The 25,522-nt window shown below is 42.2% G+C and overlaps 1 pseudogene; it reads left to right on the forward strand.

Annotated features, from left to right (window-relative positions):
• Positions 1-20,983: 20,983 nt before the first annotated feature.
• Positions 20,984-22,083, forward strand: LOC142434071 (fructose-bisphosphate aldolase A pseudogene; annotated as a pseudogene).
• Positions 22,084-25,522: the final 3,439 nt, after the last annotated feature.

A 25,522-nucleotide genomic window follows, 5' to 3' on the forward strand; every position in this document is an offset into this window, starting at 1 on the left:
AACCAAAATCCAAACTCACTGCCATTGAGTCAATGCCTATTCATAGCAATGTTTTAGGGCAGGGTAGAACTTTAAGTTTGAGAGACTGTACCTGTTTACTGTAGTAGAAAGCCCTGACTGCGTCTGGTGGATTGGCTAAGGGTTTTGAACTGCCCACCTTGCATTTAGTGGCTCAATGCATAACTACTCAATCACTGGCTCCAAAGGAAGCACATCTGGATCTTTCCCTGAACCATATGTGGGGTACAGGCTGATTCCAGGGCAGCCCCCTCTTTCCCACAGGTATACTTAGAGCATTGCAATAAAACCCCATTCATACTAGAAGAAAGCTGATGGTGCCCGGCTACCAAAAGATATAGCATCTGGGGTCTTAAAGGCTTGAAGGTAAACAAGCAGCCATCTAGCTCAGAAGCAACAAAGCCCACACGGAAGAAGCAGACCAGCCTGTGCGATCAGGAGGTGTTGATGGGATCAGGTAACAGGCACCAGAAGACCCAAGACAAACAAACAAATACAAAACAAATTGTTGAGAACTAGTTGAGGTCGGAGCAGAGACCCCAAACCCATCTGTAGACAATGGGACATCCCTTCACAAAAAAGTCACAAGGAAGGGATGAATCAACCAGGGTGAAGTATAGCACCGATGAAACACACAGTATTCCTCTGGTACCTTGAGGCTTCCTCATCCCCCACTATCATGACCCCAATCCTGCCTTTCACTGTGGGCTAGGCCAGAGCATGTGCACAGGTACAGATAAGCGCTCATTACACATGGAATCTAAGTCAGATAAATCCCTCAGGAACAGAAATGGGAGTAGTGATGCCAGGAGGGTTGGGGGAAGGCGGGGAGAAGGTGGGTGTGAAGAAACTGCAGAGGAAAGGAGGCAGCGTTCTGTGTAAGATATGAAAATAATAATTTATAATTTATCAAGGGGTCACGAGGGTGGTAGCGGGTATGGGAGGGTAAAAAGAGGAGCTGATACCAAGGGCTCAAATAGAATGTAAATGTTTAGAAAATAATGATGGCAACATATGTACAAGTAGGCTTGATGCAATTGATGTCTGGGTGGTTATAAGAGCTGTAAGAGCTCTCCAATAAAATGATCTTAAAAACAAAACAAAAACAAACCACCCACTAAACCAGGGGCATCCAGTTGATTCCTACTCATGACCCAAGTGCCTCAAGCATGTCAGATTCGAACTGTGCTCTGTAGAATTTTCATCGCATTGACATTTCAGGAGCAGATAGCCAGGTCTGCCTTCCAACGGGAGGGGGAGCCACCCAGGAACTCCAATGAGACAATGTTGTTGTTGTTGTTAGGTGCTATTGAGCTGGTTCTAACTCATAACAGCCCTAGGTACAACAAAGCGAAAGACCACGTCATCCTGCACCATCTTCGCAATTGTTCTGATGTTTGAGCCCATCAATGCAGCCACCGTGTCAATCCATCTTGTAGTGGGCCTTCCTCTTTTACGCCGACCCTCTCCTTTACCTAGCTTGAAGTCCTTCTTCAGGGACTGGTCTTTCCTGGTAACATGTTCAAAGGATGTGAGATGAAGTCTTGCCGTCGTTGCCTCTAAGGAGCATTCTGGCTGTACTTCTTTCATGACAGATTTGTTTGTTCTTTGGGCAGCCATAGGACTTTCAATATTTTTTGCCAACACCATATTTCAAATGCATCTATTCTTGCTGGGTTTTCCTTGTTCAATGTCCAACTTTCACATGCATATGTGATTGAAAGCTATCGAAAATGCCTTGCCCTTTGTCAGACACACCTTAATCCTCAAAGTAAGATTCTTGCTTTTCAACACTTTAAAGAGATCTCCTGTAGCAGATTTACCTAATGCAATAAATACATCCTCTGATCTCTTGATGACTGGTTCCATGAATTACAATTGCCCTCTCCAAAGAATTCTCTTCACAAATCCTCTTTCCCTCCACTCTCTCTTGATTCCTTTATACTCAAAAAAAAAAAAAAAAAAAGAAGCTATTTGAGTAGTCTCCAAAACATAAAACCGAACTCCTTGCCACTGAGTTGATGCTGACTCATCACAACCCTATAGGACAAGGTAGAACTGCCCCTGTCGGTCTCTGAGACTGTAACTCTTTGTGGGAGTAAAGCTTCCACTTTCTCTTTGGTGGTTTTGAACTGCTGACCTTGTGGTTAGCAACCCAGTAGGCAACCCACTATGCTACCAGGGCTCCTTCTTAAGTTCTAGGACCTGTTTTCCTTCCTTTCTTTTTTTTTAAAACAGTTTTATTGGCACTTCATAAACACATCACACAATTCAATAGTTCAACCTTATCGAGAAGAGTTGTACAATATTTATCACAATTTTCTCCGTATTCAAGTAAGTTTTTATCAATTTTGGCAAAAATATATACAACAAACCATTCACTAATTCAACAACTTCTACATGTATAATTCAGTGTCATTGATTATACTCTTTGTGTTATACAACCATTATTGTGATCCCTCGCCAAATGGTTCCACCACCAGTAAAATGAACTCAATGTAGAGCATGCTTTCTATAAAGTCTTCTTGTGTGAATCTGCTCACACTCAGTTTGGAATATGATATCTGTCGCATTTGGTGCATTGGGAAGAATTTCATTTTAATATCACATTATACAGGTAAGGAAGTCCATCTATAATTATTAACTTATTGCATTCATATCATGGTTGGAATTTATAAAGAGAATAAAAATCTACTTCCTCATTTAATTTTCACAGCAACCTATGAGATATGGGTTATCATAAACCCCATGTTACAAGTAAGGAGTTTAAGACTTGCAAAGGTGAGGGGACATACCCTCCCCAAGGTCACACAGTTACTCCTAGAGAACACTGGGCCCGAAGACCTGGGATTCTAACTTCCGATATAGTTTCTTTGGGTCCCATCAAGTATGAGGCTGAGGAGATGTACCAAAATGGAGAACAAAGATGCCAGAGAACTTCTGCCTGCTGCTTGGGGATGTAAGCTTTGGGAGAGGCGGGCGGAGGCTGAATTCCCCATCTACTGTTCCTCAACTGCAGAATTGGGAGTGAAACCTTTCATACCTCTGGGCTTTGAGTGATGCTGCCTACTCTTTGTGGATCTTGTTAAAAATCAAATAAGAGAACTATATGGGATTTATAAACTATATGGGATTTTAAAAGCCTGCCACAAGGCTTTAAAAAGATACAAAATCTCCTCGGTGCACCCCCCCACTGTGTACAATGTCAGCAGGTCTAAGAAAGCGGAGGTGGAAGGGACAGCAAGCATAATGAAAGAGGGGATGGTTCTGCATAGCTGGTGTGGATGGTATGCTGGGTAGAGTCAGGCTCCAAAACATGGACCCTTGACAAGCCAGACTTAGGTTTAGTCCTTGTTTAACACAGACTGTTTAGTATGTGCAATGAATTATTTAACTTAACTATAAAACTAGGCTAGAGTCCAAGGTCTGGTAGCAGCTGTCTGGAAAGAAGGGAGGTGGGTAAATGAAAAGAACTTTAACAACCAAATAAGATTTTCCACGTAGAAAGTTGGAAAATATCAGGAAATCAGGCTATGGGGGAATCCCCTTTTCCTCTGCTCCCCCATCTTCATCTTGTTTTATATATTTCCAGCACTGTTTTACATTTCTAATAAATTGTTCAGTATTACCCAATAGAGCCAACACGGGTGACTACCCATCTAAATCCTCCTCTCTTACTTTTCCTTGTAACCCTCATTTTGTTAGGCAATTACCTTCTAAGGTCGTTGTGTTCAGGAAAAGTGCACCTCGCACTCTCAGATAATTAGGCTAATTCCATTCCTACTGTGAGGTGGGTTGCTATCCACATGGTCAGCAGTTTGAACCCACCAGCTGCTCTGTGAGACAACGGTGAGGCTTTCTGCCCCCCTGAAGAATTACAGCCTCGGAAACCCCCCTGGGGCAGTTCTACCCATAGAGTCTTTATGAGTCAGGATTGACTCCATGGCAGTGAGCTTCATTTGGCTTTGAGGGATAGGCTTAGCAATGGGGATGTGACAAATGAAATGTGAGGGGAAATCTGAAAGGGATCTTGGTAAAATTTCACTCACTCTTAGAAAGGGACACAGGACAGGAAATACACATCCGTGCCTCCTTTTTGTCTCCCTACTGCTCAAGGTTATTTTGTGAGGATGGAGTGCCTAGAGTTGCTGCAACCATCTTGAGATCATGAGGCATCAATATGAAGACACAAAAGGAAAGTAAAAGAAAATAGAGGAAAGAACTAGGAGGCAAAGGACATTTATAGAGGTCTAAATATAGGCATGAGCGTATGTAAATATATTTATGTATAACAATAGGGAAATAGATCTATGTGCATATACTTATATGTTAAGTATTAAGGCAGCAGACAGACATTGGGCCTCTACTCAAGCCCTCCCTCAACGCAAGAACACTTTGTTCTAATAACCTGGCATTCTATGAAGCTCACCTTCCCAAAATGAATACTGAAGACAAAATGGGTGCATAAGCAAATGTGGTGAAGAAAGCTGATGGTGTCTGGCTATCAAAAGATATAGCGTCTGGGGTCTTAAAGGGTTGAAGGTAAACAAGCGGCCATCTAGCTCAGAAGCAACAAAGCCCACATGGAAGAAGCATACCAGCCTGTGTGATCATGAGGTGTCAATGAGATCAGGTATCAGGCATCAATGACCCAGAACAAAAATCATATCAAGGTGAATGAGGAGTGGGGGTGGAGTGGAGACCTAGAGTCCATCTGTAGACAATTGGACATCCCCTTACAGAGGGGTCACAAGGAGGCACGAGCCAGTCAAGGTGCAATATAGCACCGATGAAGCATACAACTTTCCCCTAGTTCTTTAATGCACCCCCCCAACCCCACTATCATGACCCCAATTCTACCTTACAAATCTGGCTAGATCATAGCATGTAAATGGGTACAGATAAGAGCTTGCAGCATAGGGAATCCAGGACAGATAAACCCCTCAGGACCAATAATGAGAGTAGCAATACCATAAGGGTAGGGAGAAGAAGGGGGAACCGATAACAGTAATTGGCATATAACCCCTCCCCCTCCAGGGGGATGAACAACAGAAAAGTGGGTGAAGGAAGATAGTGGATGATGTAAGATTTGAACATAATAATAATAATAATATATAAATTATCAAGGGTTCATGCGGGAGAAAGGGTGGGGTAGGGAGGGAAAAACTGAGGAGCTGATACCAAGGGCTCTAGTAGAAAGAAAATATTTTGAGAATGATGATGGCAACATACCGGTATGTATAAAAGTGCTTGACACAATGGATGGATGGGTGGATTGTGATAAGAGTTGTAAGAGTGCTAATAAAATAATTATAAATAAAATAAAGATAGTGTGTTAGTCTGGGTAGACTAGAGAAACAAATCCATGGACACACATATGTGTATAAGAAAGAGATTTCTATATAAGAGCAACTGAACATTGAGAAAACATCACAGCTCAGTCCAGATCAAGTCCATAAGACCGGTATTAGCCCATATTTCTGATATCAATCTATAAAATCCTCTTCAGACTCATGAAACACATGCAAAGACACCGAATGCAGAAAATCACAGGCCAGTGGGTAGAAAGTCTTTGGATCCAGTGTCATTGGATACATCTCAGTGCTGGCAGGGGTCTCTCTGTGGCTTCTCCAGCTTCCGAGGTCTGATTGCGTCCCTGTAGCTTGTCTTCTGCAATGTCTCCCAGGGAGTCACAGAGAGAGAGGTATCTTCTGGCTCTAAGGAGGAAGTACCAGATTTCCCAGAATTCTCAGGAGAAGGCCATGCCCACAGAAGTCTCATTGGCTATCTCTAGATTGACAGCCCAGACTCCACCCCTACACTCTCAATCCTTAAATTAACACCAGATTAGGTGACTGCCACAGATAGGAAAACAGAGAACAATAACAAAAAAATGCAGAAGATTCCTTGATAATGTCATACGACTGAATTAGTCATCTCTGTAACCCCTTACCTCCATACATATACTATGAGTTAATAAATGCCATTATTGTTAAGGCCAATTTTGTCAAGTATTCTTGCAGCCAAAGGTGGTCCTATCCAAAACAACAACCATTTTAGTGTCATATGTAGACAATCCCCAGATGGTACAGTTTGCACTCAACTATTAACCTAAGGGATGGTGGTTTGAACTCACTCAGCAATGAAACAGAAGACAAAACCAAAAAACTCACTGCCATTGAGTCAATGTGAGTTTCTGAGACTGTAACGCTTTACAGGAGTAGAAAGCTCTGTCTGTCTCCTACAGAGTGGCTGGTGGTTTTGAACTTTTGACCTTATGGTTAGCAGTACCACACTTAACCACTATGCCACCAGGGTTCCTCAATAAAGAAGACAAACCTGGCAATCTACTTCCATAAAGATTACAGCCAAGAAAATCCTACGGAGCTGTTCTACTCTATAACACATGAAGTTACCATGAGATGAAATTGACCAGAAAGGAGTGGGCTTGATTTTTCTGGTTTTATATGACATTAAAGCTCATGCATTGAAATGTGTCCCGTTCAAAAAGGAATGTGGCTTGAATTTCTGCTGAGGGTAATGACAAAATTCAGAAACAGCTAGTGTCGGTGACTACACATCATGTTGAACACAGTTTTCATTAAATTGTACACAAAAAATGTTGGAACAGCAAATGTTTGGCTATATATTCGAGAGGTCATCAAAAAGTTCATGGAAAATGGAATGCAAAGATAAAACTTGAAAAATATTAACTGTATTTCTCTACATAAGCGTTATCAAGTTCCAGACACTTCTGTACGTGATGATATGAGCCCTTTGGTGCATCCTCGGACTCTAGCCATGCCAATGTCATCTTTTTACACTACGAACGGAAGAAAAAGGGTACCTCTTAAGTCTCTCTTTAAGATTGGGGGTTGAGATCTAGGCACCCAACAGTCGAATGGGTCCTTAGCTTAGGAGTGGCTTTCTGATTATGGAAAACAATAATGCAGACAGGCAGCAGGGCACAGGGGCTCCTTGAAAAGCGATAGAGACGGTTTGCTGCTACAGGCTTCATCATGTCTCCTCGTGCTTTATAACAAGTTATTCATTTGTAAACTGCTGACTTAGGGAGCAGGCATCGTCCCCGTAGACATTTTCAAAAGCATTAATGATTTCACCATTATTCAACCTAGCCTACACCACAAATTTGATGTTGGTTCTTGCTTCAATTGTAGCAGAATTCATGTTACTGGGAGAGGGGCCCTTTGCCAACTGTCGTCTTATTCTTAGTGCTTCAAACTAGATACTGTTCAGACATGTTGTAACAATGAGTTTATTTTGGTGCAAAAAATTTTTAAGTCTATGCATAGTTTTATTATAATATGCATCTTCATGGACTTTTTGAAGACCCCCTCATACCTGTACCATGATCAAAAGAGAAAGGAGGAAATATGAATGTCCTACTGCCTGTACCTGTAAATCTGACCCTGTTTAAAAATAAGGTTTTGGGGCTCTTAAAGGTTTGTATTCAAACAAGCAGCCATCTAAACAAGGAGTCGACTAAGTCCACCTGGAAGAAGCATACCAGCTTGTGTGATCCAAAGACAAAAATAACAAAATTCAAATATGACAAAGGGAAAAGTATCAGAGCCTAAATTGCAAACCCCCAATTTGTAGAAGGTGATGCGGGACAGTGGGAGCCCCAAACCCAGCTGCAGAGTACCTAGGTTGATTAAGCCATTGACAGATCCCCATGAGATTCTTCTAGGTGCACTTGCACTTTGCTTGCTCCATGACAAAAAATTCTTGCCTGACCTCTTAAATATTCACGGTGATCTTTTAGTTCTTATCCACTATGTGTATCATTATATCTGTATTATTATTATTCTATCCTTACCACTCATATTTTTTTTCTGTTTTCGCTGTTTCTGTTGGGTTTTCCAGTTTGCAAAGTGCAGTCGGAGTAGAGGCATAAGGCATAGAGATAAGAACTGATGCAAGGGTTTATACGGAATTTAGGAGTGGGGGGAGTAGGAGATAGGGAGGGTGAGGGGGTAGAGGGAGCAAAAAATGTAAGTGGGTGGGGGCACTCTCTAGAACTGATGATGATTACACAACTCAATTTAAAAGTGATTTAACCACGGGGGCGAAAATGTTCTAAGATTGATTGTGATGATGATTGTAAAATTTTTCTTGTCATGATTGAACTATTGAATTGTGTGCTATGTGGATTAAATGCCAACAACACTGTTTAAAACATCTTTGAAAGGTCTTGTTACATTAATGAGATAATACCAGCGGAGAGTGAATACTAACCCTAACCACTTCTAAGTGGTAACTTATCAAAGGGGTAGGATATACACAGAGACACTCACAGGATATGTGGTCCAAACACAGCAGATGCAAGTCCAAGCTCAGAAAGACTAAGGGTTGTCAGGTACTAGAGGCTGAAATAGACAAATAAAAACCTCGCACTATAATCGTGTCCTGAATTTGTACTTTGACCCTGCTGACCTTCCAGAAAATTAATTTCCTAAAAGTATTCACAGATGGTACTTTTATTTCGCCAACACTAGATAACGACGACACTGATATAGTAGACGGTGTAGCCAAACAGATACCAATCAGAGACGAAAGAACACAAGATTCTAGTGCAGGAAAAATAATTGAAGTAATAAATAAATGAGGACAGCGCAGAACCAGGCTGTGTTTCATCCTGTTGCACATGGGCCGCCATGAGTCACAGCTGACTCAGTGACATCTAAATAGAGTACGACAAAAAGGTGGTCAAAACGAATGGAGAGATGGAAGGAATTCCTTTCACCAGCTTGAGGGATGGAGACAAAAGAAAGCTCTCATGATGTCAATGGATCGTGGCTGAAAGCAGAGACTACAGAACGATGCTTGCCTGTGTTTTATTGAGTACGCAAAGGCATTTGACTGTGTGGATCATAGCAAATTGTGGATAACATTGTGAAGAATAACATTGTGCTCATGGGGAATCTGTTTGCAGACTAAGAAGCAGTCGTTCAAGCAGAGAAATGTTTTAAATCGTTGTTATATCTTTTCACCATACTGATTCCATCCATATGCTGAGCAACTAAGAACTGGCATCAGGATTGGAGGCAGGCTCACTAACAGTCTGTGAAATGTAGATGACACATCACATGCTGGAAGCTAAGAGGACTTGAAACACAGGGGAAGAGAGAAGATCGGAGCCTTCACTATGGATTACCTCTCACTGTAAAGAAAACAAAGATCCTCGTAACTTGACCAATAGACAACATCATGCTAAATGGAGAAAAGATTGAAGTTGTCAAGAATTTTGGTCACTATGAGTTAGAATTGACCCAATGACAATGAGTTTGGGTTTTTGTTTTTGGTTGGATCCACAATCAACACCCATGGCAGCAGCCGTAAAGAAATCAAACAACATATTACATCTGGCAAATCTGATGTCAAAAAGCAAAGGTATCACCTGAAGACTGAGGTATGCATAACCTAAATCATGGTCACTTGAATCGCCTCATGTGCATGTGAAACCTGGGCAATGAATAAGATTGTAGAAGAATGTATGCCTTTAAGTTATGGTGTTGGCAAGCAATATTGGCCAAATCATGGACGAGTAGAAACACACACAAATTTATCTAGGAAGAAGACAGAACTAGAAGGGAGGATGGTGAGACTGTGCTTTGTGCTTAGGACATGCTGTCAGGAGAGACCAGTCAATGGAGAAAGACATGATGCTTGGTAAATTCGAGGTTCAGCAAAAATGAGGAAACTCCTCATTGGGATGGATAGTCACAGTGGCTGCAACTCTGAGCTCTAGCATAGCAATGATTGTGAGGATGGCATAGGATTGATCAGTGTGTTGTGTTGTTCAGTGGGTTGGTATGAGTCCAAACTAACTCGGTGGCACCTAACAGCAACAAGCTACAGCACAGCTGTGTAAGTAAGATGTTTCCTTTCACAAGCCGAGTGGATGGACATTTTATGGATTATAATTCGTCCACTGAATAAATTATACAGCTTCAATGTGAAACCTCAAACTCAGGGCGAATAAATCCTAACCAAGGGTGGCTTACCAATAAGTAAGGCGAGCGTGGACTTACTTATGCTTACTTACTAACCTGCAGTGAATCGTTTCATATGGTTTTCACCACAATAGATGTAAAAATCATGTGAAACAGTTCTGTCCCTGTCAGTGATTGTACATTTATTAAAAAAAAAAAAAGGCTTTGACTTCAAAGGAAGACGCTATCCTGTTGGGAGAGAGGTGCTAGCCATTCCCAGAAGCAGTATTTGTGATGTGGTTAAAAAAAAAAAAAAAAAAAGGAAAACCATTCACTACTGATTAGTAAGTAAGACAAGCAAGTCCACGTTTATGTTGTTTACTGGATAATCGGACACAGACCCTAACCATTAAAGAACAACCAACCCTGTTTCTTACTTGCAGCATTACTGAAGTGATCTGTTGGTTCTCTTTTACACTGTGTACTCTTCAACGGGCCAGATAACCAGGAATGGGCAGTTTTTTAAAAAGTTTATGTTTAGGAGGCGATCACACTGTTCCAGACATTGTGCAAGGAGCTTGCTTGTAAAGCAGTGTCTATTTTAATCCTTCTGGCAACTGTGATAGATGCGATTAGTCCATGTGCTCTTCTTCTTAGCACCCTTTCATGAGGTTTAGGGTTAAGCAGAACCTCTCACCACCTTGCTCTGTGGGATAGGCATACACACATCTTGGCAATAGCCAGTTGTCATATAGTTGATTCCATCTCATGAAAGCGACATGTGTGGCAGAAGAGGGTTTGCATGGCTGGGATCCTTCTGAAGGAGGCTGACAGGTCTTTCTTTCAGTTAGCAATCCACTGACCCAGCTAAGCTATCCACAGAGTTCATGACCAGTTATGCTGCGCTCTCCAAAGAATTCTCTTCCCAGACCCACAGGGTTCACAGGCAGGTTTTGTTTGGCCCTCATTTTGTTAAGTGTAAAAATACATATTGACCTCTCCAGACTTCGTAGGGCAACCTAGGACAGAGTCTCAGCCGATGAGAAGTAAGCAAATTTGCTACTTAGTCTATTCAGGAGAGCCTGTTATAGCAGGCAAACTCACTTGGTTTGTCTCTTTGCCTTTTGCCCTTTGTCCTTTGCCACTCTTTCTGGAATATGCATGCAGTGTTTGGAGGTGACAGAACCATTAGCAACATAAAGACAAAAGCTGAGCATGGCAACACAGGTGCAGATAAAATCTTGTTTGGTTAAATCTTTGTGGCCAGATTTCCTTTTGAGAGGATTAAGAGTGAAGGGATCGAGTCTGTCCTGTCAATCAAGATATAACCAATGAAACCCCGGGGTGGGCATGGCCTTCTCCTGAGAATTCTGGGAACTCTGGTATTTTCCTCCTTGGAGGCAGGAGACACTTCTCTCTCTCTGCTCACTCCCTTGGATACTCTCTACTGACAAGACTCAAGACTCACCCCCTGAGAGATGCTCTACTGACAAGACACATGGCACTATGCTGATAGACCCCATGCCCTGGGAATTGGAGGAGCCATGTGGAGACCCCTGCCAGCGTTGAGATGCTTACACCGCTGCTGGAGCCACAAGACTTTGCACCCGCTGGCCTGTGATCTTCCTGCATTTGGCGTCATTGCATGTGCTTCGTGAGTCCGAAGAGGACTTTATAGATTGCTATTGGACATATGAGCTAATATTGGATTTATGGACTTGATCTACACTGGGCTGGGACATACATTTTCTCAATATTCAATTGCTCTTGTATATAAACCTCTTTCTTATATACATATGAGAGTCTCTATGACTCTATGTTTCTAGTCTACCTGGACTAACACCCACTGAAGGTTGCATTTTCAAAAATTGTGAAATTTATCATGCACAGAATGATGAAAACTCATATCTATGATTTAGAAATTGTTGGTAGTTGCCATCAGGTCAGCTTCAATTTGTGGCAACCCCATGTACAGTGGAATGGAACCTGGCTTGGTCTTGCTCCACCTCCACGATCATAGGTACCCTTGAGTTCATTGTTGTGGCCAACTGTGTATTTTGCATACCTTTCAATTGGGGGTCATCTTCTAGCGCTCCACAGGACAATATTCTCTTGTGACCCATAAGGTTTTTAATGCTCAATGCTCTCCAGTCCAGAGTCCCTCTTCCCTCAAGTTTTTGGGTAGGCCTTGGGGAGCCACAGTTATCTTACTGTGGTTAGACTTGGGCTTCAACTTGCCCAAATACAACACTACCAATGACTATATTACTTAAGGTCTTTCAGCACCAAACCCATCCTTCTGTACTGGGGTCTCTGATATTGGGGCTGGAACTCTGTATTGAAAATAAGCATTACAGTACAGGCTTCCAGCAGAACTTCACTCATCTTCTCCCAAATGGTCTCCACTGAAAGTCAGACATATACTCTCCAACAGAGATTTGGGAGCTGTTTTGCTGAGAATTTGACAGCCCAAATCTAAAAGATCTAAAGATCCTGATATCAATATATTGGTCTAGCTAGATTATTCTACAGTTTATTGTGGATAAATAACATCAATCAACCTCTCGAAGCCCTTGTTCCAATCAGTGTTTTAGGTTATAATCTTCAATTCGAGAAGATAGCTGAGGGTAGCACAAACGGCTTGAAGTTCGGAACATCCTCAGAAGACAGACTTGGCCGACTGTTTCCAAAGCATCATAGCCTTGAAAAGAGCAGTTCTACTCTGTGCATAGAGCATCACCATGAGTCAGAAGGAACCAAAAGACAACTAACAGCAGCAACACCCAGACATTTCAGGAAACACTCTTAAGTTTTGAAAGACAAAGGCCTAAACATTTACATGGAAAAGGGAACTTAGAGGAAAAAGAGACTTTCCTAAGAGTTGTAATGTTATAATCTTTAATATTTTCTGAGAAATGAGATATTGCCACAAAAAAGAAACCAAATAAAACGGGAAAACTTAGAGAATAGAAAAGAGTCCTCAAATATAATATTAAAATATTATATCGGATATGAAGAACACAATAGAAGGACTGTGGGAAACAAAGATCTCTGCCATGTTGTCTTCCCCCAATATGTGCCAAACCTAGCTGCTTGCTACACGTGGAGAATGACTATACACTTGGAGGTCAACAGAAGTAGGTCAGGGGTTATTCTCCCTAAGGGTTATCAGCCTTCCAGAGCAAGCAGACACCACTGTTTATCCCACAATAAGCAGGGCCCACTCCCTTCTGCTAAGGATAGTAGTAGATTGTTTCCCTGAAGGAGAGCCCAGGGAGGTCAAGCCTACCCAAGGGTGACCAAGATTAGGCCGCCATCATGAATCTAGGGTCCTCGTTCCTGTCACATGTATACTCCTAGGCTCTCCCCTTCCTATCATGTGTACACACCTACCTCATCCCCTTCCTGTTAAGCTTATGCCCATAGTATATCCCCCTACCATTGCTTGTATTGTCTCTTGTACAGCCCCTTCCTGTGACGTGTGTGGTTGCCTGTAATCATATCCCCTAACTAGACATAAGCCTTAGTTAGCAATAAACCTCTGGCCTTGCCTCACTCTCCTGCCCTGTACCACCAAGAGGAGCCGAGGTGAGCATGCTACCATGAAATGTGTCTGACTTCTTTATTTTACTCTCTCCTATTATTCTCTCTGACTTTATTATAATCTTTATGTATCTTAACCATACAATTGTGCTTACTGAACCTGCGATTAGTTGTGGGGGGCTGGCCTTCCCCCACAGGACTGGAAACAAGGAAACGTGAATATGGAACAAAAAGAAAGAGAGCTGGAAGATGGGAGAGAAAGGAGGATAAAATCATTGGCTCAGTTAAGAAGTCCAACAAGTGAATAATATGCATTCCAGAGACAACATATTGAAAATGGTAGAGTAGAAGTCACCAAATAAATAAGTCAAGAATACCTAGAATAGATAAGTGTATGGAGACCAACCTTTCTTAGTGTTTACCAAAGGGAGAGGGAAGGAGAAAAGGTGTGTCACTGTGAAGGAAACAATGCCACATCTATCTGCTTATGCTGATGGAAAACTTAACAATGGATATAGGAGATGATTGCACAAAGTCATTAGTGTCATTGATGTCATTGAATTGCACATGTAAAAAAGGTTGAATTGGCAAATGCTGTGTTGCATATATTTTTGCAACAAAATAAAAAAAGAAGTTGAGAAAATTTCTCAGACTAGAAGGACACCAGTTTGGAAATAGAAAAGGCTGAGAAAAGACCTACATTTAGGTATATAATACTACAATTTTAGAACAAAGTGGACATGAGAATAGAAGAAGTCCTTCGAGGTGCAGGGAAGAGAAATTAGTTGCAAAGGCTCATGTATCAGAATGGATTTGGACTTCCCAACTATACATGGAATGTAGATGGCAATGAAGCAAGGCATTAAAAAGTTCAAGGAAAATTATTTCCAGCCTAGAATTCCATACCTGCAATTGATGTGAGGTTATAGTAAAAATATTTTCTAATATACAAGGTTTCAAAAAATTTACTTCCTTTGTGCCTGCAGTGCAGTGGCTGATTATTTATTTATTTATTAAACCGGTTTATTGGCATCGAATTCACATATCATACAATTCAATGGTTCAATAATATTAAAAAGAATTGTACAATTATCACAATCAATTGTAGAAGATTTTCTTCTTTCTTATACTCACTGTTACTAGCTCTCCATTTCTCCCTAACCTTCCCTGCTATACCTCCAAGAAAACATTAATCTAATTACTGTCTCCAAAGATTTACCTATCCTAGATTTCATATACAGAAAAAAACATACCCAAACCTCCAAAACAAAACCCCAACAACAATAACAAAATAAAACCAAAAATCTCATTTGAAAGGAAAGCAGAAAATATTTAAAACTAGAATCACTTTCAGATGAGTCAAAAGGGAGATCAAGCAATGAGGTGTTGAATTTTAACCTAACTGCATCTACAAGAATGCACTTTCCAATGCACGCTGCATGATAGCAATGATAGCGACGCTATTGACACCCCTGATTGGTGGGCAGAGGGGATTCACTAGAGGCTTTGTCCATGTGTGTTTCTCTTTCACTTTTTCATTTAAACTAAAGCAACTTTAACATGAAGATTGGGGTTTTTTTCCCCCATGTGAAGATTAGTTAATATGACACTTCTAGCCATAAGCTTTGTTACTCCCACCAAATGACTTTTTTCCTGATGGGTCTGGCTAAGAAGATATATGACTCAGCTCTGAGTGCTTACAGGTTTCATTGTGATTACCATCCTGTTGTGTATAAAATGAGACACTTTAGAAGCAGAAAGGGGAATTTCACTACCACTATGCGAGATGAGCCAAGCATTGGGACACATCCTTTGGACTTAGAGATCCCTGTGCATTGAACCTCTTTGATCTAGGAGACAGCTTTAACACCAGAGGAGTGGCGGCAGCAGATCCAAGAACTAGCGCATGAGAAAGCTCTATAGACTTCCCAGCCCACAGAGTGAGTAAAGCTGAGTGCCTTTGGGCAGTAGGCTGGCTTGTGGAGTGCGGTACCTCTGGGCACTTAATTGGGGGAGCTAGAGCTGAGTGCCATCAAGCTGAGGCTTATGGGAGAGTGGAGTGCCTTTGGGGAATTTGTTGCTACCCCTAAAAGAACTTTGTAACATTTCACAAACAGGGAAGAAGCCAGAAGCCAATGGACAGTGTGGTTGAAAGGTCAAAGATCAGAGAGGTCTGGTTAAGGGCATGGCTGAGAAGAGGTTGTCCTGTCTGAATAATTGTATCCTGAGCATTTTTAACCTTTTAATCTTCCTTAATAATCCCCATAAGCATGAGTATTGTCTGAGTTCTGTGTGGCCATTGAAAGTAAATTATCAAACCCAGCTGAGAAGTAGAGTGACTTGGGAAGGACATTGGTAGGGTGATGTACATCTGACCTCAGCTTCATAGGAATCAGCTGATTGAAGTTTGATTTCCATTCCCCCTTGCATGGCTAAAGGAGATTAGACACTACCCACAAGTCACAGTCTATTTTACAGCACCCAATTCACAGAAATTTTTGGAGAAGCTGCTCCATCAGACGAAGGCACAAAGTAAGCAAGACAAAGCCATGGAAACCAGGAAATGGATGCAACTGAAGAGAGCAATGATAGAAGCTCCCACAATGACAGTGAATGGTGATCCCAAGACAGCTGCTGAGCACCGGGAGTAGATAGTAACCAATATAGATTATAACAAATCATCCAGGCAAGGGCTCTTTGAGAAGATTAAATTGGAGAGACTTCCAGCAAGACGGTGAATTAGGCAGACATGCTACACAGACCCTCTTTACAATGAGGCCAAGAGAGACCAAATGAAGCAGGAGTGGAGGATAATCTGCATCCTTGAGTTTCAGAGAAACGAGTAGAGAAGTGGATTGAACACTGTGTTAGGCCGGGTTGACTAGAGAAACACATTCATAGACAGTAATATGTGTATAAGAGAGAACTTCATATCAAAGAGCAATTGTACTTAAGAAAACATCCTGGGGGAGTGGGGAGAGAGGGGGGAAATGAGGATTTGATAACAAGGGCTTAAGTAGAAAGCAAATGTTTTGAGAATGACGAAGGCAACAAATGTACAAATATGTTTGACATATAATGGTATGAGCCCCCAATAAAATGATTTAAAAAAATCCCAGCCCAGTCCAGTTTAAGTCCATAAATTCGATATTTGTCCATATGTCCAATACCAGTCTATAAATTCTTCAAACTCACGCAGCATATGCAATGACACTGAATGCAGAAAGATCATGTCAGTGAGTGGAAAGTCTGGTGGCTCCAGAGTCGGTGGAAACATCTCATCGCTGGCAGGGGTCTCCACGTGGCTCCTTCAGCTCCAGGGCTCTAGTATAGCTCCATTTGTCTTCTTAAAAGGAATGTCTTGCAGGGATTCAGCCTGTGACCCGCCTCCAGCGAGCTATTTATCTCCTTAGCACCTCCAAATGAGGCATCAAGTTGCGAGCTGATTGACAGGCTAAACTCCAGCTCTTCACTCTGAAGTCTCAACTTGACAACAGATTATGTAACTACCACAAATACTTAGAAGAAGCCGAACAAGAGTGACAAGAGGACACAGAGGGCGAGTTGTTGACTGGCCTGATGTGGCATGGCCATCTTGAACTTGTGCAAGCAGCATTCGGTTCAGACGGTGACCTGGTACAAACTCACACCGGTAGCTGGCAATGAGAAAGGTGGATCATACCTTGTCCTCCACACCCTCCTAGTAACCAGAAGCATGGCCAGCCCAGGAGCCAGTGACTTTCAACCCCACTCCATTCCCCACAAAAAAGAAAAGAAAGAAAAAAAAATCTGCTTTGCCTGAAGTCAGAGCAGCACCCTGATCACCCTTGGGCAGGCAAGAACTCCTTCCATAAACAGCTGCCCTGCTCCCAGATGCCTTCTGTATATAAGAGTTCCTTCTGGGCAAAAGCACACTGATTTCAACAACCCTCAGAATTGCAAGAATTACTTCTAGATTGGATAACATCCAGGCTGGCAGAAACTCCATCTAGAACCAGGCTCCTACCCCTACCTTGTGAGCAACTTGTCTGGTGGAGGGTGCTAACCCATATGAGGTGGCCTGTCTCTCATAGTTTTCTCCTACCTGGGTCCTGCCCTGCCCCATTTTTCTCTTTATTTTTTATTTCCATTTTTTCCTCTTTATTCCCTTTTCTTCTTTCATTTCTTTTTCTCGATTTATTTTTTTTCCTCTTCTTTATTTTCCTTTACTATTCTCTTTTCTTCCTCCCTTTGTTAGTCTTGCTTTTTGTACTTGTTCTATTTTCTCTTCTCTTGGTGTTACTTTTGTCTTCTTAGTTTTTAATTTTTTAAATTATTATTCTTGCTGTATTTCCCTGATCTTCACTGATTGCTTTCTCTTTATTGTTATTGCAGTTGTTCATTTTTTGCTTCCTTATGGATCATATTTTTCACAATACAGGGGACAGCACTTGTGTCCAACATTCACACCTCTTGTAGCCACATCCACTGGGTGAGGGTCACCACCCACTCCTGTGCCACCTCATTATTAATACACAGTAAACAATGCCAGCCAATCCTACCATCAACTCTTCTACATGACCAGCAAACAGAAAAATGAGCATACTCTCACATTCTCTATCACACCCACCAGAAGAAGATGCTGAGTGCCTAAGAGCACACCAACATACTACCATCAATCAAATACAAATAAAAAAATACAACATCACCACAATGCCTCAAAGACAATGGACAATTTCAATTCACATAAAAAAATGACAGAGTGGCTCAAAACAGTGACAAAAATACAGAATCAGACGATCATTAGGAGGAAAAAAAATTACAGTCAGATTACCTTATAAGGAATTCAAAAGAATATTAGGTTGTTTTAATATATTGATAGAAAAATCAAGAAAGCTACCAACTGAATCAAGGAAAACCCATGTGTGTGTGGGAGGGGGACTTTAGAAGAATTCAGGAATATCCTACAGAACAAATGAACAAAATAAATGAAAATTTGGAAACCATACAAAAATAGCCTATTTGGAGTGGGGAGCCAGTGGAAGACTCTGAGGGCATAACCCCATTCCCAACTATGTGGAGAGCCGCCACTCCCCCCAGAAGAATTTACTTAGAAGACAGCACTGAAGCTGCAGCTCGGGGAGAGGATACATGTCTGATGAGAGCACATGAGAGCAAATGAAGGGGAAGGGAGAGATTGTGGAGCGCATGCTGACCCACTAAGCTTTGAGGACAATATACCCGCTCAGAGCCGCCAAAGCACAGGGAGGACCATATGGCTGGCCCCACAATGAGACATGATGTCCCTTGCTGACCCATGGCCCTACTGGAGATACAGTGTCGGGATTGCGCCCAGTGTGACCCCACCACACTGAGGCAAAAACACTAAGGGCGTGCAGCAGAGCAGTGGGGGAAGCAGAGCAGGGAGGTCCCAAGGAAGTGCCAAGGAAAGACTTTGGGGCCAGGGCGTGCACCCCATCAGACTCAACCAGAGGACACTCCTAGAGGTCAACAAACAGACCTTGAACTATTTACAGGCTTTTCATTCTTTTTTTGGTCATTTTGTTGTTGTGTAGTTTTCTTTTGTCACTTTGTTTTGCTATGTCTTGTTTTTTTTGGTGCATATTACTATCTTTACAGGTCGATCTAGATAAGATAGACTGGATGATCAGTCTGGAGGAGAAAACAATGGGACCAATGGTTCCGGGGGGACATGGGAGAGGGAGAGGTGGGGGAAAGGAGGTGGTGTTGACCAACCCAGGGACAAGCGAACAACAAGTGATCCAAAATCAGTGGCAAGGAGGGTGTAAGAGGCCTGGTAGGGATTGATCAAGGGCAATGTAACAGAGAAATTACTGAAACCCAAAGGAAGACTGAGCATGATAGTGGGAGACGAGGAAAGTAAAAGGAAACAGAGGAAAGAACTAGGAGGCAAAGGGCATTTATAGAGGTCTAAATACAGGCATGTACATATATAAATATATTTATATAGGATGATGGGGAAATAGACCTACATGCATATATTTATAGGTTACACTTAATACCTTAGTAGTAAGGTAGCAGATGGACATTGGGCCTCCACTCAAGTACTCCCTCAATGCAAGAACACTTTGTTTTATTAAATAAGCATTCCATGATGCACACCTTCCCAATACGATCGCTCAAGACAGATGTGTACATAAGCAAATGTGGTGAAGAAAGCTGATGATGCCAGGCTATAAAAAGACATAGCGTCTGGGGTTTTAAAGGCTTGAAGGTAAACAAGCAGCCATCTAGCTTAGAAGCAACAAAGCCCACATGGAAGAAGCACACCAGCCTGTGTGACCATGAGGTATCAAAGGGATCAGGTATGAGGCATCAAATAACAAAAAATCATATCATTGTAAATGAGGGGGAGTGTAGATTGGAGACCCAAAGTCCATCTGTAGGTAACTGGACATCCCCTTACAGATGAGCCAGTCAGGGTGCAGTGTAGCAACAATGAAATATACAACTTTCATCTAATTCTTAAATATATTCCGCACCCCCCTGCCCCCCCCACCGCCCATCATGATCCCAATTCTACCTTACAAATCTGGCTAGACCAGAGGATGTACACTGGTACAGCTAGGAACCAGAAATTCAGGGAATCCAGGAAAGATGATACCTTCACGGCCAGTGGTGAGAGTGGCAATACCGAGAGGGTGGAGGGAGGGTGGGGTAGAAAGGAGGAACCAATTACAAGGATCGACATATAACCTCCTCCCTGAGGGACAGACAACAGAAAAGTGGGTAAAAGGAGACATCAGACAGTGTAAGACATGACAGAATATTAATAATTTATAAATTATCAAGGGTTCATGAGGGAGGGGCCAGTGGGGATGGAAGGGAAAATGAAGAGCTGATACCAAGGGCTCAAATAGAAAGTTTTGAGAATGATGAGGGCAGCAAATGTCCAAATGTGCTTGACATACAATGAATGTATGTATGGATTGTGATGAGAGTTGTAAGAGCCCCCAATAAAATTATTTATCAATTAAGAACTAGCATATAGAAATTCAGAAGATTAATGCTAAGATTTCCGAAATTGATAACACCTTGAAAGAGCAAAGGAGTAGAATTAAATCAATGGAAGATGGAGTTAGTGAACTTGACAAATATCTCAACACTAATTTGCTAGAGAAACAATCAGAAAGCAAAGTAACTAAATAAATTCCAAGAATCATGTGAGGTACTATCAAGAGGAATAACACACGAAATTGGAATTTCGGAACAGAAAGGAGCACTGAGAACATTGTCCATGAGTTGATGGAAAATAATTCGCTAATATCATGGAAGACAAGAATAAATACATTCAAGAAGTTGAACAATCCCTAAACAGAATAGACCCTAAAAGAAAATCACTACATCTCATAATCAAATTTTCCAAACCGCCAATAAGAAAGACTAAGCTCGACTCGCTCACTGCTGATTCCACTGACTGCCCCTCCTTCAGCCTCCAGGAAGGAACTTGGCACCATGCCCTACCCATACCCAGCGCTCACCCCAGAGCAGAAGAAGGAGCTGTCGGACATTGCCCATCGCATTGTGGCTCCCGGCAAGGGTATCCTGGCTGCGGATGAGTCCACTGGAAGCATTGCCAAGCGGCTGCAGTCCTTTGGGACCGAGAACACCCAAGAGAATCGCCGCTTCCACCGCCAGCCACTGCTGACCGCTGACGACCGGGTGAACCCCTGCATTGGGGCGTCCTCCTCTTCCAGGAAGTCTCTCTACCAGAAGGCGGACGACGGGCGCCCCTTCCCCCAAGTTATCAAAACCAAGGGCGGGATCGTGGGCATCAAGGTCGACAAGGGTGTGGTGCCCCTGGCAGGAACGAACGGCGAGACCACCACCCAAGGGCTGGACGGGCTGTCTGAGCGCTGTGCCCAGTACAAGAAAGATGGCGCTGACTTTGCTAAGTGACACTGTGTGCTGAAGATTGGTGAACAGACCCCTTCAGCCCTCGCCATCATGGAAAATGCCCACGTGCTGGCCCGTTCTGCCAGCATCTGCCAGCAGAATGGCATCGTGCCCATTGTGGAGTCTGAGAACCTCCCCAAAGGGGCCCATGACCTGAAACGCAGCCAGTATGTCACTGAGAAGGTGCTGGCTGCCGTCTATAAGGCCCTGCGTAACCCCCACGTCTACCTGGAAGGCGCCTTGCTGAAGCCCAATATGGGTCACCCCCGGCCATGCCTGCACACAGTTTTCCCACGAGGAGATTGCCAGGGTAACAGTCACCGCACTGTGCAGCACCGTGCCCCTTGCTGCTACAGGGGTCACCTTTCTGCCTGGAGGCCAGAGTGAGGAGGAGGCGTCCATCAACCTCAACGCCATCAACAAGTGTCCCCTGCTGAAGCCATGGGCCCTGACCTCCTGCGGGCGAGCCCTGCAGGCTTCTGCTGGGAAGGCCTGGGGTGGCAGGAAGGAGAACCTGAAGGCAGCCCGGGAGGAGTCCATCAAGTGAGCCCTGGCCAACAGCCTCGCCTGCCAAGGGAAGTACACTGCAAGCGGTCAAGCTGGGGCTGCAGCCAGCTAGTCCCTCTTCGTCTCTAACCATGCCTACTAAATGGGAGTGGTGTGAGGCTGCACTCAACACTCCAGGCTCCCGCCCCCTCCCATGCCCACCTCTTGATGGGAGGACACCACCTGGGCTACAGGCTGCACTTTCCACTCACTCTCGCCACCCTTGTGACAGTGGTGTGTGGTGTTGTCTGTGTATGCTAACTCCATCACCCTTTCCAGCTCACTGCCAATAAACAACGGTGGGAGGGGGGCAGAAAGACTAAGCTTTGTGTTGTCAACTGAAACCATGTAGGCAAGAAGGCAATGAAATGGCAAATATAAAATTCTGAAAGGAAAAAAATTGCCAACCAAGAATTATACACTCAACAAAATTGTCTCTCAAATATGATGGCACAATTAAGGCATTTCCAGATAAACAGAAATTAGAAGAATTTTACAAAACCAAACCAACCTTACAAGAAATACTACAGGAAGTTCTTTGGACAGTGAACAAACAGTAGTAAACAGCTACCTGTAACTAATATACATACCATCACTACCAGAAGTCAACCTAAATATAGAAGCATGCACAGTAAAACAAACCTACAAGATTTAAAATAGTCAACCAGAAATAACGACTTGAAATGAAGATAAATGTAAACTAAATTAAGGGAATACTGCAGTTACATAACTTTCCAATGAAGATGAAGTCATGTAGATTTCTTTTTTTTTCTTTTCTTTTTATGTAGATTTCAAGATAGAACAGACTGTTTTAAACTTGGGAAGAAATTAGTAAATTTCAGGGTAATCTCAAAGAAAATTAATAAACTTTCACATTGAAATAAAAAGAAATCCTAAAGATTAAGACAAAAAAGAATAGCCACAAAGAAACTGACAAGAAAACCCCCAAATAAAATTAATTCAGAACAAAAATTATATGAAACAAAGAAAGCAGCAGCATCATATACACAAAATTAAAAAGAAAGAAAAGAAAAAGAAACAGCAAAATTACATAATAAGTAAAGGGTCAATTGAACAAAAGGATATAGTCATAATATCTACATACCCAATGAAAATTTAAAAACCAAACTCACTCCCAATGAGTCTATTCAGACTCATAGCTACCCTATAGAAAGAACAGAATAAGATAGACCTGCCCCTGTGAGTTTCTAAGACTGCAACTCTTTATGGGAATAGAAAGCCTTATCTTCCTCTGTGGAGTGGCTGGTGATTTTGAACTGCTGACCTTGTGGTTAGCAGCCCAACTAGTAACCACTACACCACCAGGACTCCTTGTATACAATGAAAGCACCTGGAAGCACATAAATAAAAATCTAACCAAATTGATGACAGCAATAGACCATTTTACAGTAATAGTAAGAGATTTTAATGTATTACGTCCTATGAAGGACAGAACAACTAAAAAGAAGCTCTACAAAGGCACAGCAGAAACAATACAACCAACCAACTTGACCTCATAGACATACACAGAACACTCCACCCAACAACAACAGCAACAACAACATAATATACATTTTTCTCCAGTGCATATGGAACATTCATCAGAATAGATCAAATGCCTCAACTGAGTAATAGAAGATTAAGATGAAATTTTAAAATTCATTAATCAAGTAAGAATTAATATACAACATACAAAAATCTTTGGGATACAGGAACATAGGGAAATTTAGAGCAAAAAATGCACACATCATAAAAGAAGAAAGAGCCAAAACAAAAATTCTAACTCAACCTCTCCAACAATGAGGAGAAGAGCAACAAAATAAGCCTGCAGTCACTAGAGAAAAGAAATAATTAAGATTAAAGTAGAAATAAATAAAACAGAGAACCAGTACAAAGAATCAACTAGACAAGAGACTGTTTTCTTTTTAAGGAAAAATAAAATAAACCACTTATAAAGCTAGCAAAAGAAAAATAAAAAAGATGCAAATACCCTGAATTAAAAATAAAATGGTCTCCATAGAACCAATGGAAATAGAAAGAAAACTAACAGAATACAATGAATTTGAAAACCTGGAAGAAATGGACAAAATTAAAGAAACACACTAAAGTCCCAAAATAACAGATTGAGGTAGAAACTTTGAACATACCTCTTTTAAAAAAGAAGAAATTGATTACTGGTAGGTAATTTAGAACCCCTAGCAGAAAAAGAATTGCGGCCCAGAAGACTACCAGATTCCGCTAGTGAATTCTACCAAAAATCAGAGATGAGTTGACATCAATTCTACTCAAAGAACTCAAAATAGAAAAGGACAGAAACCTCCTGAGCTCATGCTCTGAAGTAAGCATAACACTGATACCAAACCTAGGCAAATGCATCACTAAAAAAGAAAGGCAATAGACATATCATTAGAGGGAGGTTGGCATATAAAAAATGATGAAGGCAGGGGAAGTCCATTTGGAGGAGTGCAAGAGTTAAAGGTAACAAAGATATATGTTGTGGCATACACAACCTTGCAATAAAGATGATCTATGAGTAGATGCTTGGAAAGACACGCAGACTGAATGGGTGTGGTCGGGACAGTGGGAATATATGCATGCATGTTATCCATGAATGTGGGGAGTTGCTGGAACTAAGGACTCAGGACCATAGTCTCAGGAGACACAAGGTCAATTGGCATAACATAAGCCACAAAGACAATATTCTGGAGATATTTTGCATTCTGTTAGGTGAGAAGCAACTGGAATCTTGAAAACTGATAAGTGGCCATCTAAGTTACAACTATTGGTCTATCCCAGTGGTTCTCAACCTTCCTAATACCACAACCCTTTAATAGAGTTCCTCATGTTGTGGCGCCCCCCCCCCCAACCATAACATGATTTTCATTGCTACTTCATAACTGTCATTTCACAGGCGACCCCTGTGAAAGGGTCGTTCGACACCCCCCCCAAGGGGTCATGACCCACAGGTTGAGAACCGCTGGTCTATCCCCTGTCCAGTGGAAATAAGATTGATGGATTGCAGCCACATGAAAATAATTAGTTCAATGAACTAGTAGGCCCCATGAACATCAGTCTCTACGCCTGGGACCAGAAGAACTAGATGGTGTCATGGAGCTCAGGGGATGGGTAGAGGTGAAAGGGTGGGAATTCATTGTTGTCAGGCCACTGTCTGGACTGAATGTTGCTTGCAAAAGTTCAAGATGACAGAACTTATCAAGCCAGTCAGCAATCCACAAATTTACCTCTGCTCTTGCCGTTTTTCTGCTTTTTCAGTATGCAGTCCATGCCGCTGTCCTTTCCTCTGAAGCGCAGGGTTCCAGGAGTATGCTTCATTTGGTCTCCCGTGTCCTCGTGGTGAATGTCATGTGTAGTATGTCTACCTAGTCTGCCGTCTTGCCAGAAGCCCTTTCTTTTCTTTTTCTTTTTGTGTAATACACTGGGTGTCTCCTCTTTGCTCCTCTAATCCAGGCCACTCCCCGTACCCACTTCATGCCCAGGATACAGGACTTCAATGGACTCCAGAAATAGACATCAGTGGCTTT

The sequence above is a fragment of the Tenrec ecaudatus genome, chromosome X, assembly GCF_050624435.1.
Source record: "Tenrec ecaudatus isolate mTenEca1 chromosome X, mTenEca1.hap1, whole genome shotgun sequence".
NCBI classification, from domain to species: Eukaryota; Metazoa; Chordata; class Mammalia; order Afrosoricida; family Tenrecidae; genus Tenrec; species Tenrec ecaudatus.